Consider the following 16,425-nt stretch of genomic DNA (forward strand, 5'->3'; position numbering starts at 1 on the left):
AGACATGGGCCAGGCATGGCACGTGCGTGAGGCTGCCGAGCTGCAGAGCCGCCACCAGGTTACGGCCGTTGTCACACCCGACCATGCCCGGTTGGAGGGTCAGCGGCGCAAGCCAGCGGTCGGTCTGCTCTGTCAGACCCTGCAGCAGTTCGTGGGCCGTGTGCCTCTTCTCTCCTAAGCTGAGTAGTTTCAGCACGGCCTGCTGACGCTTGCCCACCGCTGTGCTGCCACGCCGCGCGACACCGACTGCTGGCGACGTGCTGCTGCTGCTGACACATCTTGATTGCGAGACAGAGGTTGCGTTGGAGGAGGAGGAGGAGGGTGGTTTAGTGGAGGAAGCATACACCGCCGCAGATACCAGCACCAAGCTGGGGCCCGCAATTCTGGGGGTGGGTAGAACGTGAGCGGTCCCAGGCTCTGACTCGGTCCCAGCCTCCACTAAATTCACCCAATGTGCCGTCAGGGAGATATGGTGGCCCTGCCCGCCTGTGCTTGTCCGCGTGTCTGTTGTTAAGTGGACCTTGGCAGTAACCGCGTTGGTGAGGGCGTGTACAATGTTGCGGGAGACGTGGTCGTGCAGGGCTGGGACGGCACATCGGGAAAAGTAGTGGCAACTGGGAACCGAGTAGCGCGGGGCCGCCGCCGCCGCCATCATGCTTTTGAAAGCCTCCGTTTCCACAAGCCTATACGGCAGCATCTCCAGGCTGATCAATTTGGCAATGTGCACGTTTAACGCTTGAGCGTGCGGGTGCATGGCGGCGTACTTGCGCTTGCGCTCAAACAGTGGCGCTAGCGACGTCTGGACGCTGTGCTGAGAGACATTGCTGGATGGGGCCGAGGACAGCGGAGGTGAGGGTGTAGGTGCAGGCCTGGAGACGGTAGTGTCCTCAGAGGGGGGTTGGATCTCAGTGGCAGGTTGGGGAACAGGGGGAGAGGCAGTGGTGCAAACCGGAGGCGGTGAACGGCCTTCGTCCCACCTTGTGGGGTGCTTGGCCATCATATGCCTGCGCATGCTGGTGGTGGTGGCTCCCCAGCTGATCTTGGCGCAACAAAGGTTGCACACCACTGTTCGTCGGTCGTCAGGCGTCTCTGTGAAAAACTGCCACACCATAGAGCACCTTGACCTCTGCTGGGTAGCATGGCGCGAGGGGGCGCTTTGGGAAACAGTTGGTGGATTATTCGGTCTGGCCCTGCCTCTACCCCTGGCCACCGCACTGGCTCGGCCTGTGCCCACACCCTGACTTGGGCCTCCGCGTCCTCGCCCGCGTCCACGTCCTCTAGGCCAACCCTACCCCTCAGCATGGTGTATTACCAGTAGTGCAGAAACAGAACGCTGTAATTAAATGTGCCGCTTATTGGCCTGTGGTTGGAGGATGACTTCGCTTACCGAACGCACAGCAGAGCCAGGAAAGAATTTTGCGCAAGCCTGCTGTAACACTTAGCTGGCTGCGTATGAATTAGGAGGACAACTACACCCAGCACAGACCCAGTACACTGAGGACAGTCACAGGCAGCCCAAATAGATTTTTTTCCCCAAATGTTTTTGGAAAGGCCCACTGCCTATATTCAATAAATATGTCTTCTGTCCCTGCGTCACCACTACTGGCCCTGGAGTATGTAAAATAACTGCAGACTGTTGCACTGTGGACTGGAATGTGATGTAACAGCCAACACAGAGCCAGGAAATAATTTTGCGCAAGCCTGCTGTAACACTTAGCTGGCTGCGTATGAATTAGGAGGACAACTACACCCAGCACAGACCCAGTACACTGAGGACAGTCACAGGCAGCCCAAATAGATTTTTTTCCCCAAATGTTTTTGGAAAGGCCCACTGCCTATATTCAATAAATATGTCTTCTGTCCCTGCGTCACCACTACTGGCCCTGGAGTATGTAAAATAACTGCAGACTGTTGCACTGTGGACTGGAATACAGCGGTGATTTAACAGCCAACACAGAGCCAGGAAATAATTTTGCGCAAGCCTGCTGTAACACTTAGCTGGCTGCGTATGAATTAGGAGGACAACTGCACCCAGCACAGACCCAGTACACTGAGGACAGTCACAGGCAGCCCAAATAGATTTTTTTCCCCAAATGTTTTTGGAAAGGCCCACTGCCTATATTCAATAAATATGTCTTCTGTCCCTGTGTCACCACTACTGGCCCTGAAGTATGTAAAATAACTGCAGACTGTTGCACTGTGGACTGGAATGTGATGTAACAGCCAACACAGAGCCAGGAAATAATTTTGCGCAAGCCTGTTGTAACACTTAGCTGGCTGCGTATGAATTAGGAGGACAACTACACCCAGCACAGACCCAGTACACTGAGGACAGTCACAGGCAGCCCAAATAGATTTTTTTCCCCAAATGTTTTTGGAAAGGCCCACTGCCTATATTCAATAAATATGTCTTCTGTCCCTGCGTCAACACTACTGGCCCTGGAGTATGTAAAATAACTGCAGACTGTTGCACTGTGGACTGGAATGTGATGTAACAGCCAACACAGAGCCAGGAAATAATTTTGCGCAAGCCTGCTGTAACACTTAGCTGGCTGCATATGAATTAGGAGGACAACTACACCCAGCACAGACCCAGTACACTGAGGACAGTCACAGGCAGCCCAAATAGATTTTTTTCCCCAAATGTTTTTGGAAAGGCCCACTGCCTATATTCAATAAATATGTCTTCTGTCCTTGCGTCACCACTACTGGCCCTGGAGTATGTAAAATAACTGCAGACTGTTGCACTGTGGACTGGAATGTGATGTAACAGCCAACACAGAGCCAGGAAATAATTTTGCGCAAGCCTGCTGTAACACTTAGCTGGCTGCATATGAATTAGGAGGACAACTACACCCAGCACAGACCCAGTACACTGAGGACAGTCACAGGCAGCCCAAATAGATTTTTTTCCCCAAATGTTTTTGGAAAGGCCCACTGCCTATCTTCAATAAATATGTCTTCTGTCCCTGCGTCACCACTACTGGCCCTGGAGTATGTAAAATAACTGCAGACTGTTGCACTGTGGACTGGAATACAACGGTGATTTAACAGCCAACACAGAGCCAGAAAAAAATTTTGCGCAAGGCTGCTGTAACACTTAGCTGGCTGCGTATGACTTAGGAGGACAACTACACCCAGCACAGACCCAGTACACTGAGGACAGTCACAGGCAGCCCAAATAGATTTTTTTTCCCCAAATGTTTTTGGAAAGGCCCACTGCCTATATTCAATAAATATGTCTTCTGTCCCTGCGTCACCACTACTGGCCCTGGAGTATGTAAAATAACTGCAGACTGTTGCACTGTGGACTGGAATGTGATGTAACAGCCAACACAGAGCCAGGAAATAATTTTGCGCAAGCCTGCTGTAACACTTAGCTGGCTGCATATGAATTAGGAGGACAACTACACCCAGCACAGACCCAGTACACTGAGGACAGTCACAGGCAGCCCAAATAGATTTTTTCCCCCAAATGTTTTTGGAAAGGCCCACTGCCTATATTCAATAAATATGTCTTCTGTCCTTGCGTCACCACTACTGGCCCTGGAGTATGTAAAATAACTGCAGACTGTTGCACTGTGGACTGGAATGTGATGTAACAGCCAACACAGAGCCAGGAAATAATTTTGCGCAAGCCTGCTGTAACACTTAGCTGGCTGCGTATGAATTAGGAGGACAACTACACCCAGCACAGACCCAGTACACTGAGGACAGTCACAGGCAGCCCAAATAGATTTTTTTCCCCAAATGTTTTTGGAAAGGCCCACTGCCTATTTTCAATAAATATGTCTTCTGTCCCTGCGTCACCACTACTGGCCCTGGAGTATGTAAACTAACTGCAGACTGTTGCACTGTGGACTGGAATACAGCGGTGATTTAACAGCCAACTCAGAGCCAGGAAATAATTTTGCGCAAGCCTGCTGTAACACTTAGCTGGCTGCGTATGAATTAGGAGGACAACTACACCCAGCACAGACCCAGTACACTGAGGACAGTCACAGGCAGCCCAAATAGATTTTTTTCCCCAAATGTTTTTGGAAAGGCCCACTGCCTATATTCAATAAATATGTCTTCTGTCCCTGCGTCACCACTACTGGCCCTGGAGTATGTAAAATAACTGCAGACTGTTGCACTGTGGACTGGAATGTGATGTAACAGCCAACACAGAGCCAGGAAATAATTTTGCGCAAGCCTGCTGTAACACTTAGCTGGCTGCGTATGAATTAGGAGGACAACTACACCCAGCACAGACCCAGTACACTGAGGACAGTCACAGGCAGCCCAAATAGATTTTTTTCCCCAAATGTTTTTGGAAAGGCCCACTGCCTATATTCAATAAATATGTCTTCTGTCCCTGCGTCACCACTACTGGCCCTGGAGTATGTAAAATAACTGCAGACTGTTGCACTGTGGACTGGAATACAGCAGTGATTTAACAGCCAACACAGAGCCAGGAAATAATTTTGCGCAAGCCTGCTGTAACACTTAGCTGGCTGCGTATGAATTAGGAGGACAACTGCACCCAGCACAGACCCAGTACACTGAGGACAGTCACAGGCAGCCCAAATAGATTTTTTTCCCCAAATGTTTTTGGAAAGGCCCACTGCCTATATTCAATAAATATGTCTTCTGTCCCTGTGTCACCACTACTGGCCCTGAAGTATGTAAAATAACTGCAGACTGTTGCACTGTGGACTGGAATGTGATGTAACAGCCAACACAGAGCCAGGAAATAATTTTGCGCAAGCCTGTTGTAACACTTAGCTGGCTGCGTATGAATTAGGAGGACAACTGCACCCAGCACAGACCCAGTACACTGAGGACAGTCACAGGCAGCCCAAATAGATTTTTTTCCCCAAATGTTTTTGGAAAGGCCCACTGCCTATATTCAATAAATATGTCTTCTGTCCCTGCGTCAACACTACTGGCCCTGGAGTATGTAAAATAACTGCAGACTGTTGCACTGTGGACTGGAATGTGATGTAACAGCCAACACAGAGCCAGGAAATAATTTTGCGCAAGCCTGCTGTAACACTTAGCTGGCTGCATATGAATTAGGAGGACAACTACACCCAGCACAGACCCAGTACACTGAGGACAGTCACAGGCAGCCCAAATAGATTTTTTTCCCCAAATGTTTTTGGAAAGGCCCACTGCCTATATTCAATAAATATGTCTTCTGTCCTTGCGTCACCACTACTGGCCCTGGAGTATGTAAAATAACTGCAGACTGTTGCACTGTGGACTGGAATGTGATGTAACAGCCAACACAGAGCCAGGAAATAATTTTGTGCAAGCCTGCTGTAACACTTAGCTGGCTGCGTATGAATTAGGAGGACAACTACACCCAGCACAGACCCAGTACACTGAGGACAGTCACAGGCAGCCCAAATAGATTTTTTTCCCCAAATGTTTTTGGAAAGGCCCACTGCCTATATTCAATAAATATGTCTTCTGTCCCTGCGTCACCACTACTGGCCCTGGAGTATGTAAAATAACTGCAGACTGTTGCACTGTGGACTGGAATACAGCGGTGATTTAACAGCCAACACAGAGCCAGGAAATAATTTTGTGCAAGCCTGCTGTAACACTTAGCTGGCTGCGTATGAATTAGGAGGACAACTACACCCAGCACAGACCCAGTACACTGAGGACAGTCACAGGCAGCCCAAATAGATTTTTTTCCCCAAATGTTTTTGGAAAGGCCCACTGCCTATATTCAATAAATATATGTCTTCTGTCCCTGCCTCACCACCACTACTGGCCCTGGACTATGTATAATTACTGCAGGGCGCAATGCTCTGCACGGCCGATATACAAAAAAAAAAAAAAGTGCAACACTGCAAAAAGCAGCCTCCACACTACTGCACACGGTTAGATGTGGCCCTAAGAAGGACCGCTGGGGTTCTTGAAGCCTAAAATACTCCTAACACTCTCCCTATAGCAGCTCCGGCACCAACAGCACTTTCCCTCCTCTATGTCAGAATAAATCTGTGGCGAGCCGCGGGAGGGGCCGATTTTTATACTCGGGTGACACCTGATCTCGCCAGCCACTCACTGCAGGGGGGTGCCATAGGGCTTGAACGTCGCAGGGGGGAGTTGTAATGCCTTCCCTGTCTTTCTATTAGCCAGAAAAGCGCGCTAACGTCTCAGAGATGAAAGTGAAAGTAACTCGAACATCGCGTGGTACTCGTCACGAGTAACGAGCATCTCGAACACGCTAATACTCGAACGAGTATCAAGCTCGGATGAGTACGTTCGCTCATCTCTATTATTTACCTAAAACTGGAAAACCCTTTTAAGCTGGAAAATAATCTTTTTAATATCCTGCTAAAACATTAATTCCCTTATTTTTGTATTTGTAATTTATTCATGCAACCAAAACAATAATGTTGCAAAAAAGTCAATTTAGTGTTGTCCTGGAATAATGTGCTATTTATGATTCTGTTACTGTGAAAATCACAGCGACACAAAACATTAGGCCTAGTAAAAATCAACCTGTACACTATATAAAGTGTTGATTTTTTTAATTAATAACAGATGGCTAGAAATACTTTTTATGTTTTATGATGTTCACAGCTTCTTTTTGCTGTTGCCAACAGCAATTTATGCCCATTTTTAAGGTGTCCAACCTCTATGGTCACATAGAGCCCATGAACATCTATCAATCATTGCCACCAAAGTACTTCTTCTTTTCATTATAAAAAACTGTGTATTTTATATAGTTTTATACAAGTCATGCAATGTATAAGCAGATTTAACCATTTAATAGCATGTGTCAGCTGCAATTTCCTGAATCCATATGAGTTACCACAATAGTAAAGACCAGCACCCAACAATTTTTGGTGTGATTTTTGTTTATTAAACTTCATAAAAGCAATACTAGTGAAAAAAGTAGTAACCACTACACTTGCATTTTTAGAGCAGTCAGGTCCTTATTTATAGCTAAGCAGCAGACTGGTCTGAAATGCATAAGCTTAGTAGTTCCCACTTTGCATCTCTAGTATTGCTGTTTGTATACTTTTGTATGGCATGCCCATGAAAATTGTCATTGTCTTTAAGGGTTGGAGTGTTTTTATGGTGAAATGTATTATGTTATGCTATTTGTTGTTGGGACACCTTTTGAGTATGCTTTCTATAAAAGACAGTTTATGCTTGGGGTTGAACCAAAGCCTCTGCAAACACAGTACAGCAGATCATAGTGAGATATCGTTTCCACCTAATTTTCTATTGCACTGTCTATTTTGCATGTCTTTATACTGCTTTATTCTCAGGTTAGTAAAATTAATGATAATGACTACTTGCAATGGACATTGTAATGGCAGCCAATTCAGAGGTTAGTTATAATGTGCGTATGCTGTAGTGTGACAACACTCCGCTCTTAGATTGGAGGACTTAATTTTTATAAAAAGGAGAGTGTTTTCGTACTAGAAAAGACAGTGCTGTAGTAGTGATAGCGGCGTAAAGAGAGTAGAGCTGCACAAGAGCTAGGCATGTGAGGAAGCTTTGGGTCTTTGCAAAGGAAAAGGGTCAGGGAAACAGTACGGAGAGGAGAAGGGGAGAGGAGAGGGGGAAAAGTGGGAAAAAAGGGAAGAAAGGAGAAAAAAAAAGAAGAAAAGAGAAAAGAAAAAGAAAAGGAGGCAACAGTAAAAAAAAATAAGTGAGCTAAAAAAGAACGCTAACCAGAATCCATCATATATTTGCGACTTTTTGACCAAGATTAGCAGCCTAACGGTGACGGAGACTTCTGTTTTGGTGTCATTTGATGTGGTTTTGCTCTATACTTCGAGCATGAGCGTGGCTTGGACACAGTCAGTCACTATATCTGTGAATCTGGTTGGTCACCTGGCTGCTGTGGCTTTGCCCTGTCGCTACTTGGATTCTTCCTCTCCAACAACTACTTTGTTTTTTGGGGGGGGTGCATTACAGGCAGCGGCAGGGCACTGCCGTGGGCTCTAATGTTGCACTGACGTATGCAAATATGGTGATGCGTCGATTCGAAGAGGATCACATGTATGTGTCACCTTTTTGGCCTATGTTATATTGATGATATCTTCCTGGTGTGGGTGGGTAGTGTCACTGAGCTCCTTGACTTCCATCAGTCCTTCAATGATGCTGGTAGGAAAATTCAATTCATTGTCTGTCAGTCGATGAATAACATCCAATTCTTGGATGTTCGTGTTATTGAAGTTGGCGAGAGATTATCTCCGGATTTATACATCAAACTGACTGATAAAAATAGTATTCTACACTATAACAGCTATCATCCTAAATCTATGATACGCTTTCTACCATGGAGCCAACGTCTTCGTGTTAGACGAATGACAGACAGTGAATATGTGGACTCTAGACTCATTGAGATGGGGGTCAGGTTCCTCTCTAGAGGATATCCAAAGCCCCTCATCGAGGTGTCAATCACTAAGGTCAAACTTAGAGATCAGATCGAACTCTTGACTCCTATGCCTAAAACTGAGGGTTCAACAAGAATCCCTTCTGTTTCCACTCATAGTCCCAATAGTGGTATATCTAGTATTATCAGGAGACATCAGTCCCTGTTATTTAAAGGTTGTAGCAATGTCTCAGAATTCCATGATAACTCAATCATGGCGTACAAGAGGAATAAAAATCTGAGGGACCAACTTGTTAAACCCTTTTTTGGTATGGGTGATACAGTACAACAAAGAACACTTGCACCAGTCAAGAATGGCAACTTTGCGTGCTGCAATTGTTCTTGTTGTGGCAATATCATTAGGGGCGACACCTTCTATCACCTGTATATGGGTGCCAGATATAAGATTAAGAATCACTATACATGTTCATCATCACATATAATATATATGATCACATACCCTTGTGGGCTGATGTATATTGGTGAAACAACGATGGAGGTGCGCTCCAGGATTATAAAACACAAATCTACCATTCGTACTGGTAACACGGTACTCCCAGTCCCCAAACATTTCTCAGAAAAAAATAATGTGAGCCAACTCCATTTCCGGGTCATTGACTACATACCCCCATTGCAGAGAGGAGGGGACCGTAAGTCTATTTTTTTTTTAAAAGGAGTTAAAATGGATTTATAATTTGAATACTTTAAGACCAAATGAATTAAATTTAGATTACCACTATATGCCCTAAATATGATTGATTCTGGTTAGCATTCTTTTTTTAGCTCACTTCTTTTTATTTTGTTGTCTCCTTTTCTTCTTCTTTTCGTCCTTTTTTTTTCTCCTCCCCCCCCCCCCTTTTTTCCCCCCCTTTTCTTCCCTTTTTCCCCCTTTCACCCTACAAGTCACCCTTCTGGAGGTAACTTGTAGCACAGTGATGTCACTGAAAACAAGACCCTCATAGGGTCTCTTAGATCACAAATTGTGCCAAGGAAAACAGCAAGTGTACTGCTTGTTGTAAAAGCAGTATCCTTAATTTTATAAGGAGAAATTCTGCAAGGTGAACACAAAGTAGTAGAGTTACCAAAAATTACACCAATGGAGACAGCAGGTGTGCTGCTTGTTTTAAAAGCAATGTCAAACTTTGCAAAAGACAAATACTTCCAAGTGAGAAGAACAGCCAAGCATAGACCTTCTCCATGGAAAAGCTTTAAAGCTACAGCTGTTTCTTGTGCATAAGAAAGTTTTCATTTTGGGAGAAGTAGAAGGAGGAGGAAACATTGTGGAAGTAGAAGAAAACAGCATCCGCATCAGCACTGACAGCACTTTGAGGACAGAGTGTGACCCTTGTGAAAACATGAGAGTTGTAGCTCCATATTTCCATGTTGAAATATTTTTCATTTGCAAGGAAATAGGAGGAAGGAAGATGGCAGAAGTAGGAGAAAAAGAGCACCAGCATCAGCACCACTTTGAGGGCACAGTGTGGATTTTGATATAAATCTATGCTCAGTAACATTGAGTAAAAATTGACAGCGTGCTACCTAATCAGTAGAATCTGCCTATAGGAATATAAACACAATGCAGCTTCTTTCTCTGCTCCTTCCCACAGTACCCCCGTTTACGTTATCTGCTTATATACAAACTGTCTCACCCAGCAGCAATATATTCTCTGTAGAATATCTGTCCCTAACAACAGACCATGTATTATATAGGCATATAAACGTTATGCAGCTTCTTTTTCTGGTTCCTTCAATATAACTCCGCTATACAAGTTTTCACATAGCTGTAATATATCCTCTGTAGAATATCTGTCCCCAACAACAGACCACGTGTTTTTATATAGGCATAAAAATATGATGCAGCTTCTCTGTACTGTGCTCAACTGTAAAATAGCCACTGATTATACTGTGCCTCTGTTATTTATGGCTACGTCATGTGATACAGACATACAATGAAGCTACTACCCATTTGCAAAATGGAGGACACAGTTGATGACATAGTCAAGGCACCCTAGCTGCTGATTGACTGTATGCTTACCTCTGTAGCAGGCATTATGAGAAATTTGATTTTCAAGCGATTTTCACCAAAAATCATTTTGGACTTATCTGATTTGATTTTGCTAAAATCAGGGCGATTTTTTTTTCACCCTGCCAATCAAGATGAGCAACACTAATTATATATACTGCGTGGTATAAAGCTCAAACTGCATGAATATTTAATATAAAGAGCAGATCCAACAAATGATAGCCTAGACTTTATTAGATTAAGTGGTGTTTTGCATTTCCTTGCATTTCTTTTAGGGGCTAAAAGACTGTGGGCAGATGTTTACGGTGAGTCTTTAGGTCTATGGTCTTATGTGAATGTCTCCAGACTCTGTTTCATTGAAGTCAACATATGTTGAAAGTGCTATTCGCAACCTTGTACATACTGACATCATTTATTGTATTGCTACAAGAGAATGTATAATATTCATATGTTTCACCCACTCCTACTATTGTTGTAAAGCAAGGTTAGCTAATCCATTGCTGACATTCAGTATAACATCTTATAGTAGGTTCACTCCATCCAAGAATAAAAAATCAGCCATCACACAGTGCATGTATATATCCCTTAACATTACATAAATACGTTTTTCATCACTAACACAGCAAATGAGACATTTATAGAACTTTTTTTTTTCAAACTCCCTAAAACTGTTATCTTTTAGTGTATTTAGTCATTATTGTAAGACTGATTGGATTCTACTTTTAATCCAAGGGTAAAGAAGTGTCATTAAGCCATGCCAAGGGGAGTGGACTTGGGTTAAAGGAACAGTGACCAATAAGAAAAGTGGAGGCAACAAGATTGCCTGCTGATCTGCTTTGCCTGGATTGGTTCAAAAAGTGATTCCATCAGTAAGGACTCACCACTCTCTCTGCATTATTCACTTGAGGCAAATCACAAACTTTCCTTACGTTGTCAGCTTGTAGTTTAAAGACTCCATATGCATCATTCACTATTGATTCGGTTAGTCTGGGACAGAAGAAAATTAACTGCTGACTTGCTTCTAATTCTCTCTCTTTCTCTCTTGCTGACACTCCAAACTAAACTTGATTTCTCTTCCTTTCTCCTCTATTCTCTCAACATTTTTTAGGTGTAAGTACTCACATGGGATGTTTTTCTTCCCACGGCACTGGCTAGAATAGATGGTTGCCTTCTTCCTCCCCGGTCTTCAGTTTCCTCTGAACTGGCTAGACTATTTTCAGGCCTGGACTAGACTCGTTCTGTCTTTTATACTCTCCCCACTAACCAATCCTGAGCTAAGGGAAATTTCTCTACCCAATCCCAGGCTAGCTAGGGGTGAGTGACAGGTGTTAGAGCAGGTTAGGGTGAATTCTGCATAGTCATACAGTGCTAGTTAGTGAGAACGACAAACGTTAACACTTTCAGGTCCATTTTAAGGCTTATACACATAATTACACAGATCAATAAACATTACACATATACATTACACTAGCTGGTAGCAGTGATGCTCTGGGGTATTACACATGTGCACCCAGCAGTCGTTCCATGTAAAAGAGCCCTTAGAGTATCCTCCCTATGCTGACTTCAAAGTGGCTTATGATAGAATTGCTCCTTTGTTATCACCAACACTGCTGCAACCTAATAGATGTCAGCAGGGGATTTCTGTAATGACTATATTCAAGTAAAGAAAACTTTGGAGGCAAGTTAAGTCTAATACCTGAGAGATTCTCTTCAATTAATATTATAAAGCACTGAGCTGATAATATTGAATAGTCAACATTTTGGCTGCTCGAACACTTGTGTTTTTTTTAAAGCTAAAGTGTAATATTTTCAGTTTTAAGTTCTATAGATGTTTGAAAAAAAGCTTCTGACTCTTACAAGAAAAATCTAGATTGAAGAGCTTCTAAGCTGATGCTCATTGTCACAAACAAAGTGTGATCTTGTGAGCATCAATTTCACTACAGATATGCTAAAATAAATTAACTGAAACATGTAAGAGCTTTCTGAAAACGGCATTTAAATGTGAAGAATAGATTGATTTCTAATAAGGCTGAGATGGAACCATTTAAAGAAACATCTCATTTTCTATTTTCCTTCATCTGCCACATAGAATTCCCTTCTCTGACACTGACGCTTTTGTGAACTTCGCAATCAATGCCTCAATCACTCATCCGCATTCTTAACTGTGATTAGAAACATGTGTCCTGTAATTAGGCTACTGAGGGTTTGTTAATTTGCACCCATCTCCCTCTGGCACATCCCAGTTAATGTCAAAGTCACTTTGACAGAACAACAACGCAGAGCAGGCAGAATGAAAGTGTTAAGGAATAATGGAGGGGCTGTGAATTAACTTATAGATAGTCAATAGAGATGAGCGAACGCGTTCGTCCGAGCTTGCTATTCGTGCGAATATTAGGGTGTTCGGGATGTTCGTTATTCGTAACGAACACCATGCGGTGTTCTGGTAAATTAAACTTTCTTCCCTGAGACGTTAGCGCTTTTTTTTGGCCAATATAAAGACAGGGAAGGCATTACAACTTCCCCCTGCAACGTTTAAGCCCTATACCACCCCCCTGCTGTGAGTGGCTGGGGAGATAAGGTGTCCGCCTGATATGAAAGTCTGCCCCTCCCGCTGCTCGCTATGGATGCATTCTATATGCGCTCAATGGGGCCAGCGGCAGCAGCGCTGACCCCATTGAGAACATATAGAAGACAAATCCTTCTTCTCTGGCACAGCTGTAACAGCTGTAGCAGAGAAGAACGATGTTTGCCCATTGAATTCAATGGAACCGGCAATACAGCCGACTCCACTGAATGCAATGGGCTGCCGGCGATCGCAGGATGAATGGTCGGAAAGGGGTTAAATATATAACCCCTTTCCTGCAATTCATCCAGAAATGTGTTACACTAAAAATATATACCGGCGTATAAGGCGACCGGGCGTATAAGACGACCCCCCAACTGTCACCTTATACGCCGGCAATACAGTGGAGAAAAGAATAAAAAGCATTACTTACGTTTTTAGATGATCTGCGGCGCTCCTGCAGGCTGTCGCTCCCTCCTAATCCACGGCAGAGTATTCCTTTCTCCACGAAAGACTTTAAATCCCTGCCTCCAGAAAGACACGTGCCTTCAGCCAATCACAGCCAATGACAATGATGTCATTGAATGGCTGTGATTGGCTGTGTTTCTGGAGGCGGGGATTTCAAGGCTTGAAATCCCCGCCTCCAGAAACACAGCCAATCACAGCCATTCAATGACATCATTGTCATTGGCTGTGATTGGCTGAAGGCACATGTGCTTCTGGAGGCAGGGATTTAAAGTCTTTCGTGGAGAAAGCTTGTCTGCCGTGGACCAGGAGGGAGTGACAGCCTGCAGGAGCGCCGCAGATCATCTAAAAACGTAAGTAATGCTTTTTATTCTTTGCTCCACTGTATTACCGGCGTATAAGGTGACAGTTGGGGGGTCGTCTTATACGCCCCGTCGCCTTATACGCCGGTATATATTTTTAGTGTAACACATTTCTGGATGAATTGCAGGAAAGGGGTTATATATTTAACCCCTTTCCGACCATTCATCCTGCGATCGCCGGCAGCCCATTGCATTCAGTGGAGTCGGCTGTATTGCCGGTTCCATTGAATTCAATGGGCAAACATCGTTCTTCTCTGCTACAGCTGTTACAGCTGTGCCAGAGGAGGACGATCTTTATGCTGACAGTGGGGGGGGGGGGGGGGGGGGGGCACTCTTGCCGCTATTGTGGCTTAATAGTGGGACCTGTGAACTTGAGATGCAGCCCACCATGTAGCCCCTCGCCTGCCCTATCCGTCACTGTGTCATTCCCATCACTTTCCTGAATTGCCCAGATTTTCACACATGAAAACCTTAGCGAGCATCGGCGAAATACAAAAATGTTCCGGTCGCCCATTGACTTCAATGGGGTTCGTTGTTCGAAACGAACCCTCGAGCATCACGGGAAGTTCGTTACGAATAACGAACACCCGAACATTTTGGTGTTCGCTCATCTCTAATAGTCAATCATTAGCATTTTCTAAGCCATAATAATTTAGAGAAAATAGTAAAGATATAATAAAAAGTCACACACTACACAATTATAAGTTTTTAACCCCTTAATGGCCAGCCTATTTTAGGTCCTAATGACCATCCAATTTTACAGTTGTTTTTTTTATGGTCGCATTCTAAAAGCCATAATTCTTTCATTTTTCTGTCAATATGGTCGTGCAAGTGCTTGTTTTTTGAAGGGCAGGTTGCAGTTTTTAACAGCACAATAATGGATACATATAATGCATTGTATGACTCTTATTTTTTGGGCGGGTAGAGGGGATAAAAATGCCACCATTGTATATTGTTTAACGCCTTAATGACCAAATCTATTTGTGCCTTAATGACCAGGCCAAATTTTGAAAATCTGTTATTTTAACATAGAATAACTCTGGTAAAGTTTTGCATATCCCGGTGATTCTGACACTGTTTTTCACCACATATTGTACTTCATTTAGGTGGTAAAAATAGACCAATAGAATTTGTGTATATTTATTAAAATTGCCAAAATTGGGAACATTTTGAAAAAGTTGTTGCTTTTTCACATTTTCAACTGCAATATCTCAAATATGTTCAAAGTTATATCTCATCAAAAATTTGTACGGTATATCTCCATCTGTTTACTTTATTTTGGAAGCACATTTGAAAAACTTTTGGTTTTTTTAAGCATTTATGAGACATACAAGTTAACATTAATTATCAACATTTTGAGGAACACTTTGTTTTCCTACACCAAGCCAAGATTGCAAAAGTGCATATGTGTCTTAATGATAGATACCCCCACAAATGATGCCATTTTAAAAAATACAGCCCTAAATGTATTCATTAAGGGGTGTCATGAATATTTTGACCCCACCATTTTTTTTTCAGGCGTTAATGCAATTTAGAGCAGAAAAAATAAAATTTCACATTTTTGCAAATATGTCATTTTATAGACAGTTTTTTTTCCTATAGTGCACATAAAAATGAGGATTTGCACCCCAAAATGGATACTTCTGTTTGTTCTGTGTTTAAAAAAAATACCTGGTGTGGCCCTCATCTTATGTATGCATGCACAATGGGGCCCAAAATGAGAGGAGCAGCCTGTAGCTTTCAGAACAGACATTTTCCTTGAAGGCGTTTAAGGCCCCATTCCACATTTGTAAAGCCCTTGAGCAGTCAAAATTATGGACAACCCCCACAAATGTTGCCATTTTGAAAACTAGACCTAACGAATTAATCCAGGGGTATACTGTGTATTTTGACACCACAGTTTTTAAAAGAATCTAAGCAAAGCAAAAGGAAAAAATGACGATTTTCATTTTTTTGGCAATTGTTTTTATTTTTTGTACAGCACACATATGAATGAAAAATTTCACCCCAAAATGGATACCCCTGTTTGTCCCGTGTTCAGAAAAATATACGCATTCGGGCACTAATCTTCTGTCTTCAAGAACAATGGGGCCCAAACCGAATGGAGCATCAAACTTCAACTGTCTGTTAACTTTTACATGATTGCCATTATCCATTGGATAATGGCAATCACATGACCAAAGGCTGCTTACCGCGGCCCTCTGTAACTGCTTCAGGCTCTTGGCTACTTTTAACAGCCAGGAGCAAGGAGACTTTAAATTTCCTGGGATGTCCCCAGCTTCTGCGCTTGCATCTGCCATTTTGGCGACGGGCGCATGCTCTGAAGCTGGGGAAAGGGCCATGGATAAAGATCCCATCACGAGACATCACCTGAGGCCTTAGGTAAGTAATTTCACCTCCCCTCACGGATTGGATCCGTGACAGGAGGTGAAATTTTAACTGTTTTTTAACTTTTACGTGATCACCATTATCCGTTGGACATTGCAGAGAATGGGGATGAGTATTCTCAGCTCCCCTCATGGATCGGATCTTTAACTTTAACTTTTTTAAACTTTGTATTCACTTCAATGTGATCGCCGGTATCCAGTGGATACCGGTGATCGTGTGACCGGGGGACCCC

This window comes from Eleutherodactylus coqui, chromosome 4 (genome assembly GCF_035609145.1).
Source record: "Eleutherodactylus coqui strain aEleCoq1 chromosome 4, aEleCoq1.hap1, whole genome shotgun sequence".
In the NCBI taxonomy this organism is placed as follows: Eukaryota; Metazoa; Chordata; class Amphibia; order Anura; family Eleutherodactylidae; genus Eleutherodactylus; species Eleutherodactylus coqui.